The sequence below is a fragment of the Triticum aestivum genome, chromosome 4D, assembly GCF_018294505.1.
Source record: "Triticum aestivum cultivar Chinese Spring chromosome 4D, IWGSC CS RefSeq v2.1, whole genome shotgun sequence".
Classification (NCBI taxonomy): domain Eukaryota; kingdom Viridiplantae; phylum Streptophyta; class Magnoliopsida; order Poales; family Poaceae; genus Triticum; species Triticum aestivum.
The window spans coordinates 367860866-367886957 of NC_057805.1; positions in this window are offsets into that span (position 1 = coordinate 367860866).

The window sequence follows — 26092 nt, forward strand, 5'->3', positions numbered from 1 at the left end:
TGGGTATCTTTTTGCAAAATTGCCATAGTTTCCTTCCTGTCCGTCGGATATAAATCGGATGGCCTATATTGCAGGATGGCAGGAACACCATCATCACCAACTCTGTTTTTTATACGAGTAGAGATATGTGAGTGTCACTGCCCCCCCCACACACACCCACACTTCCCAACACCGAAGGAGTAGGGTGACACCTCGATCTTGATACTAATCTATCGACTGGCTTCTCTCTCAAACATACACACACACACACTACCCGGCACCGAAGGAGTAGGGTGGCACATCGATCTTGATAATAATCTATCTACTCCTCTTTCAAACACACACACACACACACTCGCTAGTTGTGCCTCTGTGCCTACCGCGCACACTCTCGATACGTCTTTCTCTCCCTCCCCCCAACAATGACAGCAGAAGGGTGACAACTCGATCTGATCATAATCTGTCAATTGGTTTCTCTCTCAAACATTGTGTCTCGGTGCCTCGCTCGGTAGCCCCCTCGATATGTAGACTTCTCGCGCGCGCACAGCTGTAGTGACGATGACGCTGAACCCAGTGTGCCTTGTTTTTACCGGCCTCATGTGATAGTTTTCACCCTGTTTTCTGTTAATTAACAAGGCAACCTTTTCTTTGTTACTACTAGTGAATCTGAAATCATTCGGGGCAGACATAAAATATATCACTTCAACCCAATTATCGCAGCAACTATTTTAAAAGAAATTAGCTAGCTGCCCGTGCGTTGCACGGAACATCAAGATGCATTTGTATGAGTAGTTTATCTTGTGAGAGAAAAGGTTGAACGAGGGAAGGCCTTATTTGCGAACGTGGAGAGACGTGTGGGTATATTTTTGCAAAATTGCCATAGTTTCTTTCCTATCCGTTAGATATAAATCCGACGGCCTATATTGCAGGATGGCACGCACACCATCATCACCAACTCTGTTTTCTACTCCCTCCGTCCGAAAATACTTGTCATCAAAATGGATAAAAAGAGATGTATCTAAAACTAAAATACGTCTAGATACATTTCCTTTTATCCATTTTGATGACAAGTATTTCCGGACGGAGGGAGTATTTGTCTTTTTAGAGATTTCAACAAGTGACTATGACCGGACCTTACCAACATACTCAAAAAAGTAGTCCATAATTTTGATGTTACCCTCTTTTCTTGGCGGTGCAGTGCCATCTGGATACCTCATAAATAAATCAAGGACAAATCTGACCCCTTCCTGAAAAGACATACGGAGCAAAATGAGTGAATCTACACTCTAAAATATGTCTACATACACATCCGTATGTGGTAGTCCATTTGAAATCTGAAAAAGACAAATATTTAGGAACGAATGGAGTATATATAAGAGTAGACATGGAGATATATCTCCAGCATGGTCTACAACAAAAATGTGCTGGGCTGGTTAGCGCCGGATGCTCGCAACGCGATGACATGAGTTCGAATTCTGTCTTTTAACTTTATATTTTTATATTATATATTACTCTACTTATTTAATATATACTTCTTTCGCTACTGTACTGACAGTGGAACCCACAGAGTACTTAGAATACAAGATTAAGGATGGACTTGTTTCTTTTTAACTTTCTGTACGAAGCTGTAGCCACCCTGCAAGTCACGTGTACACTGTACATGCAATTAACTTTTTATAGAGGGACAATCATACAGGCAATTAACTCAAATGGATTGGATGTCACTCTATTATTTCCAGCATAAAGAGCATCTCCAACGGCAGCCGGCAAATTTCCTCCCGCTTCCTTAAGCGGAGGACGACATCAAACGCCAGCGGCATACATTTTTACAACTCTAACCAACCAGATGAAATTCGTGCAAACACGGACTGATTTCATATAAGCATGAAGGATTTCGTATAAAAAAGCCGGATCTTCATATAAACATGATGGATTTCATTACATTTACATGAACTAAGAGGTGCCAATCCGGCTCTCTTGTATAATTAATACTCCCTCCGTCCGGAAATACTTGTCCTAGAAATGGATGTATCTAGACTTATTTTAGTTCTAAATGGCCGCCCGCGGATCCCTTTGTCTTCCTCATGTCCGTCAGACACTTGCGGGGTCGACGAAGGTCCTCGGAAGAGACGAAGCAGCAAAGAAACCACCTGAATCCGCGGTCGTCGCCTCGGCGGTGGCCTTCATGGGTCCCAAGTGGCGGCGGCCTCCCGTGTTCTACTTCTCCTCGATGATGGCGGCGGACACGGAGAAGCTGGCCACCGACTCGTCGCTCTCCACGCACCCGGCTTCTGTCTCTGCCTGCATGGCGCTGCCGCAGGCACGGGAGGCGCGCCCACAGACACGGGAGGCGCGGCCACCGCAGACACTGGTGGCGCGGTACGACGCGGCAGCGACGGCGCCCGTACCGGCGTGCTAGCCGCCGTGCCGGCGTGGAGCAACTCGCCACTCCTCATCGAGCTGAACTGGAGCGGCGAGTTGCTGAACCACGCGCCTGCTTGGGGCGGCAACTGGCTCCGTCGGGCCAAGCGAGGTTGGTGAAGCACCGAGCGGCCTCGCCCGTATCCGGAGGGCTCGGCGGGCCACCCAGCCGGGTAATATGCCGGAGAACGGCTCATCGGAAGCCATCGGAAGAGTGGAGAAAATGGTGAAGGAGGAGATGGGGGAGCGGCGGAGGGGTGCGATTCTTGCCCGCTGTCTGTCTGGCCTCGTGTAAATAGAGGGCGGACGGTAGGAGCTTGGCCGGCGTCTGGCCTCGTTTAAACTGAGGGCGGACGGGAGGAGCTCGGCCGGTGTTGCGTTTAATTCCGGCCCGCTCATGAACGGACGTGTGGCAGGAGTAGGATTCTCGGTTTGCATGCGGGTTTAACGGAGGGGTTTAATGGAGGCGCCGGGCGTGCAGCGGGCGGCGCAGTACTATTCGATTTGACAGCAGTAATGAGCCGTCAAATCACAAAGGCCCTCGCCTCTCGTGAAACCGACCGAGCTAGACTGCCCCGCCCTCTAGCCTTTTAAAAAATGTATATACTCCACTTTTGTACAGTAGTAGTATCGATGGATTGCGCCATGGAGCAAAACTTGAAATTAAAAAAAAGGTGGTACATATAGAGAGCGCTCGTCGCCAAATTATGCATATAGTACTATTAAAAAGGCTTGTCACAATAATGGTGTCCAGCACAAGTGCACAACCCACCCCTCAAATAAAACTAAGCACCCTGGAATTCTTTGACAAAACTAAGCACCCTGAAATTCTTTGACAACTAAACTGCTGGCTATATGATGTTGGCCATATATATTGTACGTATATAATGTGAAGAAACGAGTGGTAGTACTATACCAACTAAAAGATGAAATGTAAGAAATACTAGTATGTACGTACTGAAGAGTTAAAGTAACAAGAAGAAACATAACATAGTTCTGCTGGGGGCTCAGCACAACACACCCCTCAAATTAAATTAAGCACACCTGAAATTAAACTTTGCAACTATTCCGGTAGACACTGCATTAGAACCACCATGAGCAACGACACTGCCACCTTACTCGGAGTCCTCGTCCACGTCCTCGACTTCGTCCTTGTCCCTCTTCCTCTTGGCCGATACTTCTTTGCTTGAACCGCACACTTGGCTGTTGCTCTTCATCCAACCCTTGTAGATATTGAAGCAAAGGTAGCCATCCATTGCAGCGTAGTGGATGTGGTCTATATCTAGTACATTCCGCTGCCATGCATGACGATGAAACGTGTATGGAGGTTTCTCCAGTTTACCGTACGAAGGATGAACCATGGCTCCTGCCAGGGTCAGCATTGAAGGCTGACGAGAGGACACCAGCCGATTCTTCTGGAGGTCGAAGGTGTTGCCTACAACGAGGCCTATCCGACGCAGGACTTCTTTGTCGTTACCAAAGTCTACAGTAACGAATTTGACTAGGTTGCTCTCGAGGAAGTCCTTAAAATCCTGGCACTCAACGTCGGCATGGCATATGTGGTAGACCAAGCATAAGTCATGCACGCAAACCTGGATCACGGCGGGCTTCTTCCTCTCTTCGTCCTTTAGATCCTTCTCTCGTCCCAGGACTGTGGTGTACTCAACATCTAGCCCAGCGACCCACTCATCATCTGAGTCTTCGAACATGCGTCTGAAGCGAGAAAGGCATCCTTTCACCGTCGCGGAAGAACGGGTGTAGATGACGTCGAACTCATCGCCGGTGATGGTTCTAACCTTGTACTCACCGCCGATCGGGGAGATTTGGGACGCCATGGATTTGGGAGGAGGGTTAGGATTAGTGGAACTGCCGTAATGTGAATGGACGGGACGACTAGGAGCGAACCGCCGTAGTATTGAAGGACGTGCGGGGACGAGTAGGAGCGAACTGCCAGCGTGCGAACGGCAGGGTAGTGGCTTTCCATTCTCCCATGATACGGGCTTCCGAGAGCCCTTGGATCTGAGATCGAACGGTTGCATGGCGTGATTCTAGACCTATGGGTGAATATCCTATCCTGGAGGGTTATTCTGCAAATTTTCAGCAACTTAGCATGCGACCGTTTGATCTCAGATCCAAGGGCTGCCAGCAGCCCGTATCGTGGTCGCGCCTACCACGACCGTCGCGTCGCTCGTGCGGTCGCGCCCTTGGAGATTTAACACGGTGCGTTAGGCTATCTGATGTTGGCATGTCATACATAGTCATCACTTAGTCACTCATACTACAACAAGGTTTTGGCTATAAGGTTGGCTATAAGTGTATTTTTTTACTTCTCTCTATCTCTTTCTTCGTACTCCCTCCGTCCCATAATATAAGAACGTTTTTGACACTAGTGTAGTGCCAAAAACGTTCTTATATTATGGGACACAGGGAGTACTAGTATTTATTGCATTGCCAAGGAGTGACCTCTTCCAATGAAATGGTGTTGCTAAGTTTGCTTCATTTAATTAGCTATAGACTCAAAATTGTCTTTTCACCTAGGTACACGCGCTTAGCACCGTTTCTTCCTTGGGTCACCAAACTAGTCTCTCTCTTCTTGATTAACTTGCCACATCAGACTTTATGCCTATGTGGCAAGCTTAAGCACCTGTAGGAGCAAGTAAGTACAATAGTGCGCTTTACATGGCATTTTTGCATATGTGGAGGAAAGAGAGGCAAGGAAAAAGTGGAGAAGTGGGCTCTCATGCAAGAGCCAGCCTCTACTACATGGTGGAGCATTGGGAGAGGCACCTGTATGGAGGTGGTCAGGAATCGGGAGACTCACGCCGGTCGTAGCGCCGCAGTTAAAATGATAATGGCAAGTCAAATCACGGGGCCCCACCTGTCCAGCAGTAACTCGCTGTCAAATCACACAGCCCTACGTTTGCAGCAGCCTACTCCCTCGTCTTCTCGCGTCTCTGTCGAACCGACTAGGCGGAACTGCCCCGCCTACCGCGCAGGAAAAGCCCGCGCAGTATACTCCCTCCGTCTAGGTGACCAAGGTGGAGAGGAAAACGAGAGAACTTAATGTTTAGTATTTGCTAAGGCTGGTTGTAATGGTACTAGCCTTAGCAATTTTGATGAGGTGTCATAGAATTAAATGAAGAAAGAGAGAGAGTTGAGTACTATGTGTCATACATGGCAATAAATAAAGTACTACATGATACTAATATATGATACATGGCGCAGGAGTACTAAGTATTATTAATACAGTTTTGCTAGAACTCATCTAGATGAGATATAATTTGGTCTCATTCATCTTTTATAGCCATTGGATGTGATGCTATATAAGATGCGTGTGTGCTGACGTGGGTTGTATTTGTTCTTGTGCAACGAACTGACCACTGCATGTCATGTTTGATAGTCTCAAGTCATTAAAAGCATACAAGCCCCACATCTCTTCTTGGTTGATTCCTCTATTTATGTCAAAAAATAAGAAACAACGTGAGAGTTAATGCACCACGCCTATGTGTTTACTATTTGGTTTTCGTAAGATGACTTAATACTCACCTAGACGGAGGGAGTATTCGATTTGACAGCGGGCGGCGCAGTTCCCGATACGGCTTTAATGCAGACGAGGGAGGGAGTAGCGGTTCCCGATATGTTGAACGGCCAATGCATCCTCCTTCAATTAATGCATGAGGGAAGTAATGGGAGGAGGTCCGGGAAAAGAGGCTGCACGATGTGAATGCAACGCAGTTTGCCCTCATTGCCCTCATATAAAGGCGCCCCTCCATTCCAATGCATCTACCACATCGTACGCACCTAAGCATTTGCCTAAGCACCTACACTAAGCGCAAAAGAGCTCACTCCAGACCCATGGCGGCGATGCGCGTGAGCGGCCAGCGGCTGCGCCAGATGGTCCACGACGCCGGCCTGCGGCATGGCGCCGAGGATCGTCTCCAGACGGTGTTGGAGACCGGCTGGTGGATGGCCGCCGTCGACGCCAACTACGACTCTCAGTTGGACCAGATGATCGTTGCCACCAGCAACAAGTTCACCGTCCTCAAGAAGCTCGCGGACGACATCGCCGTACTCCTCCAGCCCGCGCGCCCGGGCTCCTCATTGCCTGCCACCCTAATCGGCCTCCATGGCCGGAACCTCTTTCAAGCACTGGTGGCCCTGCGACTGCCCGCCGACGCCACGAAGAATGTCCACCTGGAGGTCGCGCTCGCCGCGAGGCGCCTCGCCCTGCAAGAATTCGTCGACCTACACATCCACGTGTACGAGCAAATCGTGTACATAGGTATCTACAAGGCCAGTGAGGACGCTACGACGTTGGCCTTCCTCAACCGGCTGGAAGCCTTGGATGCCTTTGCTGAGAAGCACCTCGACCTCGCCACAAAAGCCGCCGCTCCTTAGCCGCCGGTCGGTGGCCCGGCGCACTAAGTTGAGGAGGAGGAGGTCGTACGTTCGTGGATCCATCTTTCTTCTTGCCTTCTGTAACCACCACTGCGATCGCATCATCGTGGCCTTAATTCTTATTGTGCTGTTGCATTCTCGTTCCAGTCAATACCGACATGTGCGATCCCTTTGCTTAATTATATGCATCACTGTAACTAGTACTCCATCCGTCAATTTATAAGTTGTGCTTACCTTTTCCATCAACTTCGTGCAACGCGCGGGCATCTTGCTAGAAACACTAGAATATGTCTATATAATCCGTATGTGATAGTCCATTTGAAATCTCAAAAAAGACAAATATTTAGGTACGGAGGGAGTAATATATTAGGAGTATATCAAAACAATAGTGATTTCTTTCAAGTTTGTGAACAAATACTACTATTCTACTACTTTGGATCCGTCGCAACGCACGGGCACATTGCTGGTAAAAGGAAAAGGCCTGCCGCGTTCGCGTCGCACCCCCACACGCCCGGGAATCGGGAGTACAACACGGCCCGTCCGGCACGACACATAGCTTAGGGAAGGCGTGTTGCCTAGCATTTTCACTTTCATGTGGGACCGCCGTTGAGCAAACCGACACCCCGCCCGCCGCCGGGTTGGAAAACAGAAACGAGGGGAAGATCTAGCTGTAGCACGGAAGCCAAGAAATTTGGTGTCAGACGGGGCTCGTTGATAGAGTAGGAGCATTCCGTACTAGTACTACTCCTACTAGTACCAAGTTTGTACTCCTAATACTATATTACTAGTACTACCACTATACAACTAGTAGGTACGTGCACGGCACAACATCGTAGGAACAAAAAACGGGAAGATCTTGTTTTGGGTGATTTATCTTTTTTTCAATCAACGTAGTATGAATAATATGATGTGGGGGGCACCCATGAAGCTTATGTGGCTTGGTTGCATGGCTACGGAAGGTTAGAGAAAAATAAATAGATAATGTGTTTAGAGTGCACTCCACTAAATAGATATACTTTGGATCCATTGCAACGGACCGGCACATCTATATCTATACCCCCTATATAGTGTGTGAAAAACTTTGAAAGTTGGTCGTTGGATGAAGCCAATCCGACGGTACAAAGATGGCAAATCCGAGCACTACTGGCCGTTGGATATCATCCACCAGATTCTGCCACATGTATAATCTAGAAGACTCCATGGTTGAACTTAATTCATGACTAACTTTGCCACAACTAAGCTTAGGCAAAGTTATTAGTTCTTCAAAATGAGAGCCACAAGTTGGCAAGCCTAAGGGAATCTTGCCACATTTTTTGTGTGTATGTCATGTGGGGCCTTAGTGTGGCTTGCCTAAGGTGTGGCTTGAACCAAACACTCACCTAAGTTAATCAAACTTGCCTAACCTTACATTCCACCAGATTTTGCCACATGTTAGAATCCAGAAAGCTCCACATGTAGAAGCATAATGCACAAACCACCAGAATCTCATGCGTGCAATGCACGTGTACCTTACTAGTACTAGTTGGTAGTAGTAAGAAACAAATTCCAGTTTTGGCACGAGCTCGTACTGCGGGAGCACCACAAGGCCTGCCGCAGGAGTTACATTTCCCTCTCGGGGCCCACGGGACCGAACTTCAGTGGCTTAGTGCCCGGCCTATGAGTCAATGACATGCGGACCTTAAATGCGGCTGGCCCACATGTCATTCTCATGGTGGTGGCGTGGTTCGCGACTCACTCGTTCGAGATGAACCGGCCGGTGGTGGCGTGGCCGTGGCGAGGGTGCCACAGCTGGGCGTCGGGGCGTTACGAGGCGTAGATGGCCACACCGGCGGGTACTACCTGTAGTACATAAGTACTCCAGCTGAGGATTGATGCCGGGACGAAATGTGTCACAGCCGCTGGATGAAAATTCGATGGTGCGGGAGTACGGATCGGAGCACAGCAGCGGAGCAGGCAAACCGCGTCCAATCGGGTGTGTCTGTGGTAGAAAGTTGATGGTCGCCGCAGTTCAGCTGGCCCGCATGTCATGCACACAAAGGCAGAGGAGCGGTGGGGCCGAGAGGGATGAGGGGCACGTCGGGGGGATGAGGATCCCCTGACGCGAACAATCCTACCATTCTGTCACTGACATGTGGGACCCATAAGCGTGGGTCCCACCTGTCAGCGAAGGAAAGGCAGGGCAAGGCAGTGATAGCCACGTCAGAGGATCCATGTCCACGTCGGGGGACGTCGTGCCGTGGGTTGGAGCGGCGTCGTGGGAATCGCGTGTGGGTGTGGCAGTGGTAGAAACAAGAAACGTGATGGTCGCCGTGGTTCAACTTCCATGGACAAGCTGTCATGTCTGCTGACACATGTATATCAAAACTAGAGTGTTTATATTTCAAGCACGTGAACAAGTATTATTCTACTACTTTGGATCCATTGCAACGCACGGGCCAGCACATTGGTAGTAGTAGTGTCCATCTCTATCTCTAGAGGCCTTCCCTCGTTCATCCTTTTCTCTCACAAGATAAACTACTCATACAAATGCATCTTGATGTTCCGTGGAACGCACGAGGATGTTTCCTTGGGGGTCTCTCCAGCGCGGCGTGGCCGTAGTTGCAAGTTGACGCCCCTTGAGATGCCGACGTTGAGGGGCACTCGGATTTCCTCCGATGAGCAGGTAAGATGAGTTTGATCACGTAGTAAATGCATTCTAAAGACTACTTCCGTGTCCATTTCCTAATTCTCCCCCTGCCCACTGTTTCACAGGTTAGGCTCGGTGCGAGTGGAGATTGGCTTGCATATGTACGGGAGGGTACCAACATCAATTTGCACAACATTTACAACGGTGACACCGTTCCCGTATAACCTTTGTCCAACATTGGGATCAGCCATGCAACGGGCCACCGCATGAATTGGTATGATGGAACCACGGTGAGATTGAATAAGATAGCACGAACCTTGCACATGGCGGTCAAAGGCGGACCATGCTGTCTGCGGCCGATTTGTTGCCGTACGAGTAGGAAGACGTTGTGCTCCTTTCTAACCGCATCTTCGCGGTGACAAACCAGGGGACTTATTTTGTATGGGACACATCCTACAATATACTCCCTCTCTCCCAGTTTATTTGTTTTGAATCTTTTTGTTTTATAAGTTTCAAATTCAAATTTAGAGCTCCGCATCACATGTTGAGATTACAATGTCCATTAAATCGTTGCGTGCATGTATAGTAAAGAAACAAATCTCGAGTTTGGCACGAGTTTGTGCTGCGGGAGCACCACAAGCCCTGGCGCAGGAGTTACATTTCCCTCTCAGGGCCGTCGGGACTGAGCTTCAGCGCCTTACTACACCTACCTTTGAGTCAGAGGGGCAGTGGGGCCAACAGGGGTGAGCCGCAGGTCGGGGGACGTGTGGTTTCATGGGTTCGAGCGGCGTCGTGGGAATCGCGGGTGGCTGTGGTAGAAACTTGATGCTCGCCGCATTTTCGGTGGCCCACATGTCATGCACACAAAGGCAGAGGGGCGGTGCGGCCGAGAGGGGTGAGGCGCACATCGGGGGGCGAGGTGCCGTGGGTTGGAGAGGCGTCGTGGGAATCGCGAGATGAAACGTGATGGTCGTCGTAGTTGAACTTCCATGGACAAGTTGTCATGTCTACGGACACATGCACTGCATACCGATCACTAGAAGGAGTAGCAGAGAAAGCTATATAAGCGGATAAATAGTTCCTTATAGTCAAGCGGACCCACGCTACTACTCTGTTCCAAAGACATGCACACCATCGAAATAGTCCATCTATATCAATATACACCGAGAGGGAATAATTTTTTTTACAAGATAGGAAATAGTTCATCCATCCATAATGCCCTCCTGCTGGTGCATCCTTTTCTTATTCTTCATCTTCTTCTTCTTATTCTTCTTGTTCTCATTCTCTGTGGGAGACGGCTTCACAACAAGCTCTTTGGACCTTGCAGCTATCTCGAAACTCACACGGGCATCGAGGGTAGCATATTTTATCCGCTCGTACGTCAAGGGATAATTCTCCCATCCAGACGACCTTAATGCCACCGTCTCGTCACCCTTCTGAAGATTTGTACCGAGCACAAAATTTGCTACATCGAATAGGGATGGTGTCTGTTTATCACAATCTTCTACAGGAATTTTGATTCTGGTTTGTAGGTCAGTGATGCTTTTCAAATCAAGGTTGTACAGCTCCAGCTTCTGTTTGTCCCCTTCGATGGCTGCCCCACAGAAGTATACGACCTCCCGAGACAAGAAATCGTGAAGCTCACCTGGTATGGAGGGCGAGTGTATGATGTGGTACAGCAAAACATCATCTTCGAGGCACAACTGAAGGACGGCGGCGCGCTGGATCTTCCCAGGCGCACGCTCCGTGTACTCTGCGTCGAGACCGATGACCCTCGTCTCTACCTTTCCGAGGGAGTTGGATACATTGTTGATCCACTGCCGAACAACCCTTGGGTGGACGGTGACGGTGGCAACTATGCGCATCGAGCCTTCGACGAGGACATGTTGGACGCTAAAAACCTGCATCTCGATCTCTTTCGCCATTTGGAACCGCTGGAACGGAGGGCTATGGTTTGGAGAATTAGGATTAGATGGCTAGTCTAACTGAAGTAGTAGATGATTATTTAAAGAGGTTAAAACAATGTGAACACAGTGGGGTTTGGATGCAAATGATGACGAAGGGGAGGTGAAGAAGCCGAGGAGAATCGGTTCCCGATGGAGAATTAAAGGGGAGAAGTGGCGTGCAGGCAGTTGATTAGACGGCTAGGTAGACTAAATGAAAAGGCTATGCGGGTAGACTGATGAGTCGTACCTGTTCGTGTACATGCCCATCCTTTCTGATAGGTGGGACCTATGCAAACAGATAAAAAAATGTGTCGTAGTTTTTTTTGAGCGCGTGAGTGGGAGACACAACATTCTCTGGTTAAGGAATACTCCCTCCGTTTAGGTGAGTACAAGTCACCTTATGAAAATCAGGTTTTCCCAAAACCTTTAGGCGTGGAGCATTAACTTCCTGCTCGATCCCCTCCCAGCCTCGTTAGCCAGCGTTCTCTTCCTCTGCTGCTGCGTTCTACCTTTCCATTTTTCCTCTTCTCAAGTGTGGAACGATCTGCATGCCGTCCTTGATGCACCAGAACGACCGCTGCATGCATCGCGGCAGGGCGTTGATTGGGCATGCATGAGAATTTGGTTCTGCTCGCAATATGGATGATACCTGAACGATGAAGTGAACAGGCATGCTAGCACGGGAGACCTATTTCCGCTATACAATACTGGAGTACTCATGTTCCTACTAGTAGTAGTAGTACAACTGTGGTACACTTGATGGTCAAAATACTATTCATCCGGTCCTCACAGTGAAGTGACAACACCCTGCGCCTGACACTAGTCCAGGCGGCGTGTCACCCTGTGCACTGTGCAGTCTATCACCGCCGCTGTACATCACATTGGCGCCTCGCCTCGTCTCCCTCTCCGCTCCCATAGCACCACTCCATCTCCATCTCCTTCTCCGTCTCCATCTCCGTCTCCATCTCACCGTGCCCCCGTGTACCGTCGCCTCACTCGCCTCCCCCAGTACCACTATTCCCTCGCTAGCCGCTCCAGCACCGACATCCTTCTCCCCCGTAAATCAAGCCCCCTTCCAAACTCCACCATGGCCGAACGCGAACCGCGCAGCATCCATATGAGCCGCGATTGGAGCAATCTCCCCACTGACATCCTCGACCTCTGTTGTTCGTGTATGGATATGTTGAGCGCCCTGCGGCTGGCTGCATGCTCGAGGGCATGCACACGGCCATCGTCGAAGCGAGGCCTAAGCTTTTCAAGACACCCTGCTTGCTGCTATTTGGTCTTGCGAGATTGGCTCACCATGATACGGAGGTGTCGTGGAATTGTCACGGCAGATGTCCTCGAGCTAGGACTTAGTCGTGGAGCCATCGCAGCTAGGAAGCTTGAAGGGGTTAAACGGGACAAGGAACATGAGGGTTATACTGGTTCGGCCCCTTACGGTGAAGGTAAAAGCCTACGTCCAGTTGAGGTGGTATTGCTTATGGTTTCGATGACCAGGGAGCTTGATTGCTATGCCTGGCTCTCGACGAGATCTTTTCTTGTCCCTAAACCGCCACCGGGTCGTCCCTTTATACAGAGAGGTTGACGCCCAGCGGCTCTCAGAGTCCCGGCAGGCTCATGAGAGTGTCCGGCTCAGACTCTCAACTATTCTTGCCTTACACTACAAGTTCTACCATAATGGCGGTTATCACTACGGGCCTTAAGATATCTCCGGGTCTTAGGCCCATCATTGACCCGCCGTCTTCAAGCTCGGTACTGGGCTTCGCGTGATGACCATTATGAATAACCCGGCCCCTCCTGGCGGGTGACTCTAAGGGTTATATCCTCAACATTGGGCCCCAGATTGATTTGAACCGGTTCATGTCAATCTTCAACTCCTTTGAGAGAAAAAATCTTCCGGCTTACGGTCGGGTGAAGGCTATAACCTGCCGTGACGTCATCTTCTGGATTCCTGGTAACCCGCCATGACATCATCTTCCATTAAGTCCATTTTTTTATTCCACCATATCCTCAACGGATCTTATCCTTAAAGGCCATCCCGAAAATCAAGGCGTTTTTGTGGTGAGATAATCACGCCGTGACCTCCTCGTTTCTCGCGCCCACTTATGAGCCTCGCCTTATAAATAGCCCGGCCTGATGAGCCTCCAGTCACTCGTCGCCTTCATCTTATTCTTCCTCTCGCCACTGTGCTCCCGCTCGAGCTCCACCGCCGCCGCCGCCGCGGGTCTTCTTGTCTTCACCAACTCAGGCCGCTGCATCAACCTGTCATGACCAGATTAACGGCGGCGACCTCCGCAACTCTTCCAGCACCCGTAAGCCCTTGTTACTCCATAGAATAGATCCGCATTAGGGTTCTTGCTGTTCTTCCCGTGTTCATCGCCGTTCATCGCGAGCTCTTGGTAGATTTCATTATTACCACCTTTTCTTGATCTTTAGACTGTACAAAACTGCTGCGGTAGCTGTTTCACTCCCATTCCCAATGTACATAGATCCCCTTTCACTGCATAAAGGCTCCGTTCAAACCTTCGAACTTTTTCTGTGTCTGTGCTAGGTCTAGAAACTTTTCCTTTTAGCCATCCGTTTGATCCAAAATAATTACTGCGATCTGTGAAACTTGTTTTCACCACACTTAGTGAAAAATTGCCTCTACTGAGCTATGGCGGCTTACGTTTCCGGCTCAAAAGAAGCCATGCGCTGTAAATTTTCTGGCTCATTTATGATACAGCTGTAGACAATTTGAATTACTCACGATACCTTCAGCGGCTTAGATAACCTGATGCATTTAACCATATGTCATTAGGCCCCTCTCATAAGCCGCCATTTGAGTATTTAAACTGTAGACATCTGCCGGCTTATAATTGAACCGGACATTTTCCTTCTGTCATAGGCTTCATCTTTCACAATGCCTCCCAAAGCTCCCAAAGCACCCATCACGTGCAACTGGATGAGGTCCAACGTCACCGACGACACCTTAGCTGATTTCGTAAAGACGGGCTATTTGCCCAAGAAAGAGATCATATCTTATCGTGCCCCTGACCCGTCAGAGGAGAGACCTCAACCCAGAGATGGTGAGGTGGTTATCTTTGCTGATCACATGAGCCGGGGCTTCGCACCGCCCGGCTCAAAATTCTTTAGGGATGTTCTGAACTTCTTTGATCTGCGGCCACAAGACATAGGACCCAATTCCGTGTCAAATATATGCAACTTCCAAGTATTCTGCGAAGTCTATCTTGGAGAAGAGCCCAGCCTGCTGCTTTTTAGGGAGTTGTTCTATCTAAACCGCCAGAACGAGTGCGCCAACGGGCCGAGTCTGGAACTTGGTGGAATCTCCATTCAATGACGGAGAGATTGCCTTTTTCCTTACGCTGAGCCGCCAAGCCACCCAAAAGACTGGAACCAGACGTGGTTCTACTGCCAGGACACTTCTCCGGCTGACGAGAGCCCTCTGCCCGGCTTTCGCGCCGTGCGTCTGGAACCAAATCACCCTCTGCCAGACAAACTATCTCAGGCGGAGCGTCAACCTCTGATCCCCACCATCAACAAGATCAAGGCTCTCTTGGGAAACGGCCTCAACGGCATTGATCTGGTCCGGGTTTGGATCTCCTGGCGGGTGATCCCTTTGAGCCGCCGCCCCGGCTTAATGTGTGCTTATACGGGCCGGAAGGATGACCCTCTGCGGCATAGTCCCAGTGATCTTCCTGAGGATGTTGTGGACGACATGACCAAGTCTCTCCTAAATGAGAGCTTAGCCGACTGTGGGAGGACCGGCTTGAACCCCTTCTGCCAAGCTAACCCGGCTCCGGCGGTAAGTCACTGACCTGAACACCTTGGTTTTCCTTTGAATAATTTCCCTCTGAACTTTAAGAAATCTTTGTTGTATATTTCAGGCTAATGACAAGTTCTGGAAGGTCAAATATGACCATGAGGCGGCCAAGAAGGCCAGGAAGGCTAAGAAAGCCGCCAGGAGAGCCGCTCCTCGCAAGAAGGGAAGCAGGCCTACTGCCTCAGAGCTGCTTCAGCTAAGCGATAGCTCCGAGTCAGAGGTAACCCCTGAATCTGTAGGCTCTTGTTTTTGTTTCCGCTTTTCTGCTGTCTTTTGGCCACCTTATTAACTTGATTATCCACAGGATGACACTGGAGCAAGTAACCCGGTGACTGAAGAGGTAATGACACTTTCCTCCGACTCGGAGCCCTTGCCAAGGCTGAAAGTCCGAAGAGTAACCCGGAAAGTAAGATGTTCACATCCTTTAGCTTATCAAGATCCTCAATTTCTTTTGAAGCAACAGATTCATGAGAGCCGGCGGCACACCCGGACCAACAAAGATGCAGACCTCTCCTCCGGCTTACCTGAAGCGTCGAGGAAGCGCCGGACCGAGGTTATCTCCAACTTATATCCTTTTCATCCTTTGGTGGGTGTTATACGTCAACCGCTCAATTCTTCTGATTCAAACTATCAGGAAACTTCACCTTCCTCTGGTGACTCTATGCAATCGAACTTGCCGGCTTTCAAGACCGTACCCGGGTAATGATGATCATCTCTTGTTGTGCTTATCTTTACTCATACTTTTGTACTAACCTTTTGTTCTTTCAGTGCCCAGGCAAAGCTGAGTAAGAGAGCGAAGAAGAATAAGTCGGTCGAAGAGCCGGTCCTGACTGAACCGGAGGCTTCAGCTCAAGAGTCGCCCGCTGCCTCTGCTCCTGAAGCCACCGCTTCAACCGACGAGCCAATCACAGAGACTTCTGCTAACCCGGAGATCTCCAACCCGGCTCAGCCGGCCGATGACCCTGACGTGGTAATCACCCAGACGGAATTTGTCGAACCGGGGAGACCCACTGCGCTGGCTAAGTGCTCTGCCAAAGAAGAGCTGCTAGAGCGCCGCAGGGCCAAGCTGGACATCACCAACTACGCCAACCTGAGCATTGGAGATATCATCTCCGGCTATGTCAATCAGGTGCACAGCAGCCGGGACCTGGAGATTGACATGGTGAAGCAGATACAGCAGAAGTCTGAGGTACCACTCTAGTACTTACTGCATAGCCATCTTTATCATAGTAGCCCAAGTCTACTACTTATGATAGAATATGTTGTAGACTTAGCTTCCGGCTTACTTCCATGAACCGGTAATTTGTAGATAGAAACTTTGGACATACATTAGCCCCCAAGTGCCAAGTGTCTTTGCTTGGAAAGTGCTTGGGACTTTAAAATTGCATAATAATTATTCATACTATAACCCGGAAATTGTATAGGCTGCTTGCAAGAAATTTGAGGCTAACATCTCTGAGCTGAAGAACCGCCTGAAGACTCAGGAAACTGAGACCCGGAAGGCCAACGCCAAATTTGAATCCAGTATTGCTGCTCAAGAGAAGCTGAAGAAGAAGTTTGAAGCTGAAAGGAAGACTTGGGCCGAAGAGAAGGCTGCTCTGGTAAGCCGGGCCGAACAGGCGGAGAAGGCTCTGACGGAGAGAACCGCCGAACTCTCCGGCTTAAAGCGCCATGTGTCACAGATGGTCGCCGCAATCTTCGGTAAGTCATTCTGCAGGCGTTCAACAAGTTTACATTCTCTATGTCTCATAATTCCCATCATTGCTAGCGGCTTACCTGACGTTGCAAAATAGGTCCCAGAAGCGCCAACCTCAACCAAAATGTATTGACCAAGCTGAAGGCCGTGTACACTTTAGTGGAACAACTTTACACCGGGTCACAGCGCGCCTTGGCCGTTGTGGCCCTGTCTAATGAGGTTCCGACTCACCTGGCGGACGTACTTCGCCGGCTTGCCGTTCTTCCTTAGCGTTTCCAAGAGCTGCGACGGGCTTCTGCAAGAGCCGGAGCCATAGCTGCTCTGAGCCGGGCCAAGGCTTTCCTTCCAGAGCTAGACCCGGCTGACATTGCACTTGGATACCCCAGCCTGAAGGAAGACGGCACCCCCTTCGACCAAAAAGACTTTGCTGCCTGTGTGAAGATCGTGCGCCCGGTGGCCACCCTAATTGGGAATGACACCGATCTGACCAAGTACCAGCCGGGCTACGACACAGAGAATCAGAGGATCTCCACTCCGCATTATGAAGCCATCAGCTTGGTCCCGCCGACTCGTAAGCACACCTTTGCCCCAGAAATTGACCCGGCCGGGTTAATTGACGAGGAGGCTCAATCTGAAGCTTTGAGCGACATCGACTGGAAATCGTCAACCTTCCAGGTCATAGGAACAGCCGGAGGAGCGGAGAGGGATGAGCTGGAAGCTTCGACCCGGCAAGCATCTTGACTCTTTAGGCGGCCCATGATTATGCTTGTTAAACAATGCTTCACCCTTTTGGACTCGGGGAGTCTTGTAATAGAGTAGGACCAACACTTTAACTTTGGCGTGCCATCGTGCATGTGTTGAATGCTTAACTCCATTGAAGTTGCTTCCTTATATTCCTCCGGGTCATAATTGATCATTTATTTTCCATAAGCTCGAATATCTGTCTTTAACCATCCTGCATAGAAAAACAAATCACAAGTCTCTAGGCGGCTTACCGCACTGAGAATCATAATCTCATACATATAACCCGGAATATGAATCTAAGTCACCATAATAGCATACTTACAGGCCTTCAAGTATACTTCCGGTCTATGTAACCCGGATAATGAGGTTGGTACCTCAATTCCGGTTTATCAGTTTTGATGATGCTTATTGTGTGTGACAAACACTGTGAATCAAAGTTAAGCCGGCAGAGTAAGAACCGCCGTGCACACTATTGATACAATCAGAAGAACTTGTTGCAGATTCAAAAAATCAAAACTTAGGGGCTTCCAGTTCAATACGACCAGAGACCCGTCCCAAAGGGGTTAAGCTAAGATTCGAATGCGATCATATAGCCCCAAGTGGGTTTGGCGATGCCAATCAAGAGGGTACCGACAGCTATGTTCTCTTTAGTTCGAATACGACCCATGTTTGAACAGGAAGCCCCCAAATGACCTTAAGAGTTGTTTAACGACGTTGATTCGAATACGATCCACGTCGGTTCCCAAAGGGGGTTGAGCTATGATTCAAATATGATCAAAGAAAACTCCCCAATGAGCTCGGCACTTTGCCAATCAAGTGGGTATCGACAGCTATGTTCTCTTTGCTTCGAATACGACCTATGTTTGAACAGGAAGCCCCCAAGTGATCATATTGCGTACGGCTAGATTCGAATATGATCATAAGCCGGATCCACCTCCAAGTTACCATATGATCTTGTCATGGAAACAACACATTTACCTTTGGAGGAGAAAAAGGACAGAGGTCCTGCTTTATTGCTTATCATAATATATACATGGCTTATAGAAATATGTACATTATGAGAGCCGGTGGCTCAAGTGTAATAAGGCCGATGCTGAGCTATGTTCCACGGCCGACGGGTCTCCTCCTCCGACTTGCGTGAATCTTTGTGCTCCCGAATGTCAATGAGGTAATATGACCCGTCGTGCAAGTTCTTGCTGACCACAAAAGGTCCTTCCCAAGGCGGGGATAGCTTGTGTGCATCTGTTTGATCTTGGATGAGCCGGAGCACCAGATCACCTTCCTGGAAGACCCGGGACTTAACCCGGCGACTGTGATAACGGCGCAGGTCTTGTTGGTAAATTGCTGAGCGAGCTGCTGCCACGTCACGCTGCTCGTCCAACAAATCAAGAGCATCTTGGCGCGCCTGTTCATTATCCGCCTCAACATAAGCCGCCACTCGAGGCGAGTCATGACGGATGTCACTGGGGAGGACTGCTTCCGCTCCATAAACCATGAAGAAAGGCGTGTAACCCGTAGACCTGTTAGGAGTAGTATTGATGCTCCATAACACGGAGGGTAACTCCTCCACCCAACAACCCGGCGTCCGTTGCAAAGGGACCAAAAGCCGGGGCTTGATACCCTTCAAAATCTCCTGATTAGCCCTCTCAGCTTGACCATTGGATTGAGGGTGAGCCACTGAGGAAACGTCAAGCCGGATATGCTCACGCTGACAAAACTCCTCCATAGTGCCTTTAGACAGATTGGTACCGTTATCAGTTATAATGCTGTGTGGAAAGCCAAAGGAAAATATCACCCTTTTCATGAACTGAACCGCCGTGGCTGCGTCGCACTTACTAACTGGCTCTGCTTCAACCCACTTTGTGAATTTGTCAACTGCCACCAAGAGGTGGGTCTTTTTATCCTTGGACCTTTTAAAAGGCCCAACCATGTCAAGCCCCCAGACCGCAAACGGCCAAGTAATTGGAATCATCCTCAGCTCCTGAGCCGGCGAGGGTACCGGGTTTCCTGACCCAGCGGCAGGGTTTTGAACAGGCTGTGCACCGGCCATGAAGATTCCAACCCGACTCGGCGGCTCAACAGGGTCCGGAATACTGTCACCATCGGAACAACCCCTGAGCCTGCCATCTTGAAGTTGATACAACGAGTTTGACTCATCTGTGGACGACTCGCCGTCAGAGCCGGCGGCCGTCTCATCACCAGATCTAGACCCTACAGAGAGTCCTCCATGAACACATCCCACAAAAGCATGCTTCAAGGCAGGTAGAGCCCGGGCAGGTCGTGCACGCTGAGCCGTCTTGATGAGACCGGCGCAGAGATCCGGCTCAGGGCCCGGCTCACCAATCTTGCCAATGAAGACATGAATTCCGCCGAAGGGGACCCGGTACCCGTACTCAATTGAGCCGGCGTCGGGGCCCCGGGTTGCATCGTCGATGTAGAGCTTGCCGCGACGACTCTTGGTCATCCGGCCCACAGAACACGAGTATATAACAATGCATGGTCTGTTAGTTACCTTGAAGAATTTGTTTGTGAGGACAGAACATGATTACTCCCTGCGTTCCCAAATATTTGTCTTTCTAGAGATTTTAACAAGTGACTACACACGGAGCAAAATGAGTGAATCTACACTCTAAAATATGTCTACATACATCCGTATGTTGTGTCTATTTGAAATGCCTAGAAAGACAAATATTTGGGAACGGAGGGAGTACATAACATGCATGACATGGTAGTTTCCTGTGAAGAATCGATTGCGAGATAACATGAGTATAACCATGCAAGGCACTTCTATATTTTCGAACCCAGTATACATTTCCCTGTATTTTCCTCCCAGTTCCAACAGGGACATATCAATGCTATTTCTTGCATTATCCTACTCATACTCTGAACAATGCTGATCTTACATTAACAATGCATGTCCTTTTTGATATGATGCAGTGTCCCTACAGTTACTGCCCTTTGTAATCACACCACCTTTGCCAAAAACAGGGAAGCACAACTGGTTCCTCGCTCGATCAGACGATGGCAAAAGACTGATGATCATTCGGACACATGAGCCAGAAAAGTTATATTGCAAAAACCCCACTGTATACAAGCACCGTGTAATACGTGACTATATGGACAGTGGCTATTACGTCTATGAGCAGGATACCAGCTTGTTGGGGCCTTTAGGATTTTTTAGTTGGAGGCGGGTAAACAACCTTGGTTCACACTCTCTGTTTCTCGGACTCAATTATCCGATTAACCAGGAGATCACCGTTGGCAAGGACCTTGATGGTAGAGAGGCTCTATTTGCTATGGAAAACTGTGTCTACACGACGAGCCCTAGGAGTTCGGGAGCAAACTCCCCTGATTGTCAACGATACAGCCTGCAGCCAAAAGAAGGTGAGAATGACAAAGGCATCCGGATTAACTTTGATCCTTGGATGTCTCAATTACGAAAGGCAGTGATGTGGTTCAAGCCTTCAGGTTGATAGGTAATTGGGATGTTGCATCGAAAGGGTGGAGTACTGGTGTCTCCGGATCACTGGTCGCTGAAGCGGGGCTGCAAATTATGATGGTGTTGGATCATCTCTTCGAATGACTTTGTTGTCTTTGCTGCTGGTTCTGGATGGGTAGTTCTTTCTTTTGTTATGCATATTCCTTGTCATTTGGTCATCCTCGTCTATGTCACTCTTACTATGTAATAGTTGCTTCTGTTTAGAATGTCATTCTCGTCTGGATCACGAGAGTCTGAGCGCTGCAGATGAGTGCGTTTTGGTGGTGTAGCAAGACTTCTTATGAACTATCATGTCTTGCTGTTTATGTCAGTAGTAGTCACTAGTCAGTGTTTGAATGTTGTATATATCGTTGTTTCGAACTGTTTATTGTCTCGAACTACTGGTGGGCTAAATGAGGGCATCACCATTCTCCAGTGTTCAGAGTATATCTCCTTTTTTTCAAGTTATATAATTTGAGCTCAGTGTCTTTTCGATGATGTACACTTGTTTGGGCCAGTGAGGTGTCGTTGAATATGGGCCGAGTAGTAACGCAATGCCAAACAGGTCAATTAGGACTCTCAGGCCGGGCTCTCAAAAGATCCTAAAAAAAAGGCCGGGCTCTCCAAAAAAGAAAGAATAAGGACTCTTAGGCCGACATGTGGGCGCCACCGGTGTTTTCGTGCGCTTGCGCGCCGAGAGCATATTGGCGCGTGCTCGAAATTCATGCTACCTTTTCATCCCCAGTCTCCCGCCCCTCCCCCACCTCTAGAATCTCGATCCCTACTCCAGTTCCCCCAAATCCCCCTCCTGTACTCCCTGTACTCAAGCGCACTATCATGTCGCCGGTCAACGCGGATCTCCGAGCCGGAGATCCTGAGGTCCGTCCTGCCTTCGGTCGCTGCGTGCTGTCGCTCAACAGTGGCATGGCGGCGCTTGACGACCAGTTTGCCGGCAAAGTGCTGATGGTAACCATCAACGGCGACCGGCCTCCCGTCTCGCCGGACGACCTTGTCAAAGCTCTTGGCATTGCGCACGGCATCCAAATAAGTGACTTGCTCGTCGAAGTCTGTCCGCCACTGGCTGATTTCTTCGTCAGGTTCCGGACAACTTTCGACTGCATTCGTGTGTTCAAATCTTCCCGGCGTTTGTTCTGCAATGGTGCGCTGGTGAGCTTTGATCGGTGGAACCCAGGATGGGGCTCGGTGCCCTCTGAGCTTGAGTTTTTAACAAAGCTTACCTTCCACGGCATGCCTCGACGTGCTTGGAACAGCGAGTCCATGAACGAGCTTATCAACGACCTTGGAGGTGAGCTCGTAAGTATGTTTGTTCCTCCAGACAGCTGGGCTCTGACGATTATGGCATGGATGAAGAAGCCATCCACCATACCGAAGGTGATTAGTGTTGAGATACCGGTGCAGGAACCGGGGTTGTACTATTCGTCGCCACCAAGGCCGCTGCGGAGCACGTTAGGGATGTACCTGTATTGAGTGTTCGTGCATGTCGAAGAAGTGGTCAATCCATCAATCGAAGTCCTGCCGCCGCTGCTGGTGCCAGGGTCCGTCGGCAACGTCCATTACAGGAGTCAACGTCAGACTTTCCCCGTGTTGCTCGGAACGATGGATGGCACAGGGCCTACTCCATCGCGCGGCTGGCTGCCTGGATGTGCTCTAATTTGAGGTAACAACTTAATCTTGTCAGATACTAGTTAAATCCGAGCTATGGGTGTGAAGCACTGATATGCCAGTACATTTGATTGTGACCTGTTCTAATTTTGTACCTGAACTTTTTTTAGAAAGGGATGTACATCAACTTAATGTGCTAGCAGAACTTATTGTGTTGTCTGTCTGTTTTCTTTGCACAACATTCAAGATATTTCCCCGTCATTGATAAAGACGATGAACCGTTATGTACGACTTCGTTGGTTTCAACATAGCCCTTCCCATAGCGATCCACTACTTCCATCCTGATTGTGCTGCCTGCGTGAAATTTTTGTATGCAAGTTCAGTGTGCTATGATGTTCTATATGATTGTGTCAACTATATAAGTTTTTACTGAGCATCAGCAATACATATGGCTGAAAGATGTATTTATGAGCATCGACCGATGGGTCTCTCTCTATCTCTCTCTCTCTCACACACACACGCTCACACATGCGCACACGCACAAGTGGGACCCGTTGAATTATTTATTTGCTCGTGATAGCTTTTAATTAGGTTTCACTGTAATCTAACTTTTTTCTTAAGTTATTAATTGAGCTCAGTGACTTCAAAAAGTTGTACAGAAGCCTTGTTTGGGCCTTTCCGGCGTCGCTGAATGTGGGCTGAGTAACCATGTTAGGTTGTACTGTACTACACAGACCTTTTTTTTCAACATCAGCAATGCAACTGGGCCGACAATTGTACACAATATCCGGGTCAACTTGTTATTCTCCGCCCCGCTGGGCTGCAAACTTTCCTAGCAGGTATGCATTAGGCTTAACAAGAAAATGGACTTTAAGAAATAATAAATGGGATGTAATTATAATAACTGGACAGTTACTATGCACCAAACACGTAATTAGTTTGAAAAATATATTATTTTTGGAATTTGAAAATTTTAATTTCATTACTTGTTGCGCGCGCAATATTTCGTTGGATTTTAACGTAATACAACTTTATTTTGAAATTATATTTAACCTGGCTAGAAATTTCGGATAAAAATATGTCGGATCCCATCAAAATGTGAGATTTTTTTTTAATTCTGTTTTGAGCGGTAGTTTGAAATTATTAATCGTTGTCCTAGCTAGAAGTTGGGCTGTACTTTTAACAAACTGTAAATGGCCTGTAGTAAATCCATTAGAATTAAAAAATGGGCAGTACATTCTAACAAATCGCAAATGGGCTATATGTTCTCTGCCAAATCCGAGCTGTGGGCCTACTAAGTTGACGCGTACCAAGGGCTTTGTCAACTTAGTCAATATAAACGATTCTAGCTGCAGTGATCGTACGATGTCCATCCAACGGCCGTAGTGCTTCTTCAACCTCTGGTCTTCTTGCTCCAGCCGCCCAAAGCAGCGCCGGTCGTGTCGCCTGCTCCTGCCTCCCGTGGCCGGCTGTGATGCCGCGGAGGCCTCACCGCCCTGTACTACTCCCACCGCTGGCCAGGCCATCCCTCTACTCACCCACACCCCCTGTTATTCTGCGGCGACGACAGCCTCACACTCCAGACGAACCAGTGAACCCTCGTACTCCTCTCCGCGCGGGCTTCCACTGCTGCGTCTTCCCCGGCTCCGCGTCGTCCCCTTCCTAGGCCTCGCCGTCGTCCAGACCACCGCCCTGGTGCTCTCGGCGCGGCGTGGTCAACGTGGTCAATGACCGACTTCCATCGGAAGAGTACTGTACGTGGAGAGGCTGACAGCTGGGTCCAGGCGGCCGCAAGGAAGTGCCTCCTTATTACGCGCAAAATAATTATTCCTCCACCTGACAGCAGGGACCCACCAGACGGGCCACCTTATTTCGCGAAAAAACGTTCCCCCTGACTGCTGGGACCCACCGGATGGGCCAGCGTATTTCGCGAAAAAAATGTTCCCCCCGCTGTCAGCTCGGACCCACCGGAAGTGCCTCCTTGTTACGCACAAAAAAAAGAATACTCCCCCTGCTAGCTGGGACCCACCATGGTGGGAGGCTGACTTGTGGGCCTACTAAGTTGACTGGGACGGGGGCCTTTGTCAACTTTAGTCAATATGAACGATTATAGCTCCAGTGACCGTACGATGTCCATCCAACGGCCGTAGTGCTTCTTCAACCTCTGGTCTTCTTGCTCCAGCCGCCCAAAGCAGCGCCGGTCGTGCCGCATGCTCCTGCCTCCCGTGGCCAGCTGTGCTGCCGCGGAGGCCTCACCGCCCCTACTATTCCCACCGCTGGCCAGGCCCTCCGGCGACGGCAGCCTCATACCGCAGCCGAACCAGTGAACCCTCGTACTCCTCTCCGCGCGGGCTTCCACTGCCGTGTCTTCCCCGTCTCCCCGTCGTCCCCTTCCCAGGCCTCGCCGTCGTCCACCGCCCTGGTGCTCTCAGCGCGGCGTGGTCAACGTGGTCAAGGAACGACTTCCATCGGACGTGGACTGTACGTGGAGAGGCTGACAGCTGGGTCCACGGCCGCAGCAAGGAAGTGCCTCCTTATTACGCGGAAAATAATGATTCCTCCACCTGATAGCTGGGACCCACCGGACGGGCCACTGTATTTCACGAAAAAAATGTTTCCCCCTGACTGCTGGGACCCACCAGCTACATCTTCGCACGCAAGGAAATGCGTCCGGGCAAAAAAAAACGATTATCCCCCTGACTGCTGGGACCCACCAGCTACATCTTCGCAGGCAAGGAAGTGCCTGACAGTCGGGACCCACCTGGTTGAAGCACACTTAGCGTTGTCATTCTGGTCGCGAACATGTACGTACATATATACTGGTGGATGTAGAGGCGCACACGTGTCGTAGTAGAGACGCGTACGTGTCGTAGTAGAGGCGCGCACATAGCATGTACACGTACGTACAGCGGCCAGGGTGCAAGAAAGAAAGTACGGCCACGTATGTGTACATACGGGCGGGGTCTCAAATGCCAAATCGCGCATTCATACGGCCAGGGCTCGTGTACATGGCTGGGTCGGAACGGAGAAACAGCTTCGTCGTCATGTTCATGGGGAGGCAACAGAATGCGTCGTGTTCATGGGGAGGCAACGGAATGCGTCGTGTTCATCGGGAGGCAACGGAACACGTGGGAGCCAACCGGCTGGGTCGGAACGGAATGCGTGGTCGTGTTCATCGGGAGGGCTTGGACGGAACAAGCCATGGAAACGAGGCCTGGCATACCGCACAACGGAGGAAACGGACCTCCTACGTTCGGAACGGGGTCCTGTTGATCGGGAGGGGTCTGGCGTACCGCAAAACTGAGGAAACGGACCTCCTACGGTCGAAACGGGGGTCCTGTTGATCGGGAGGGGT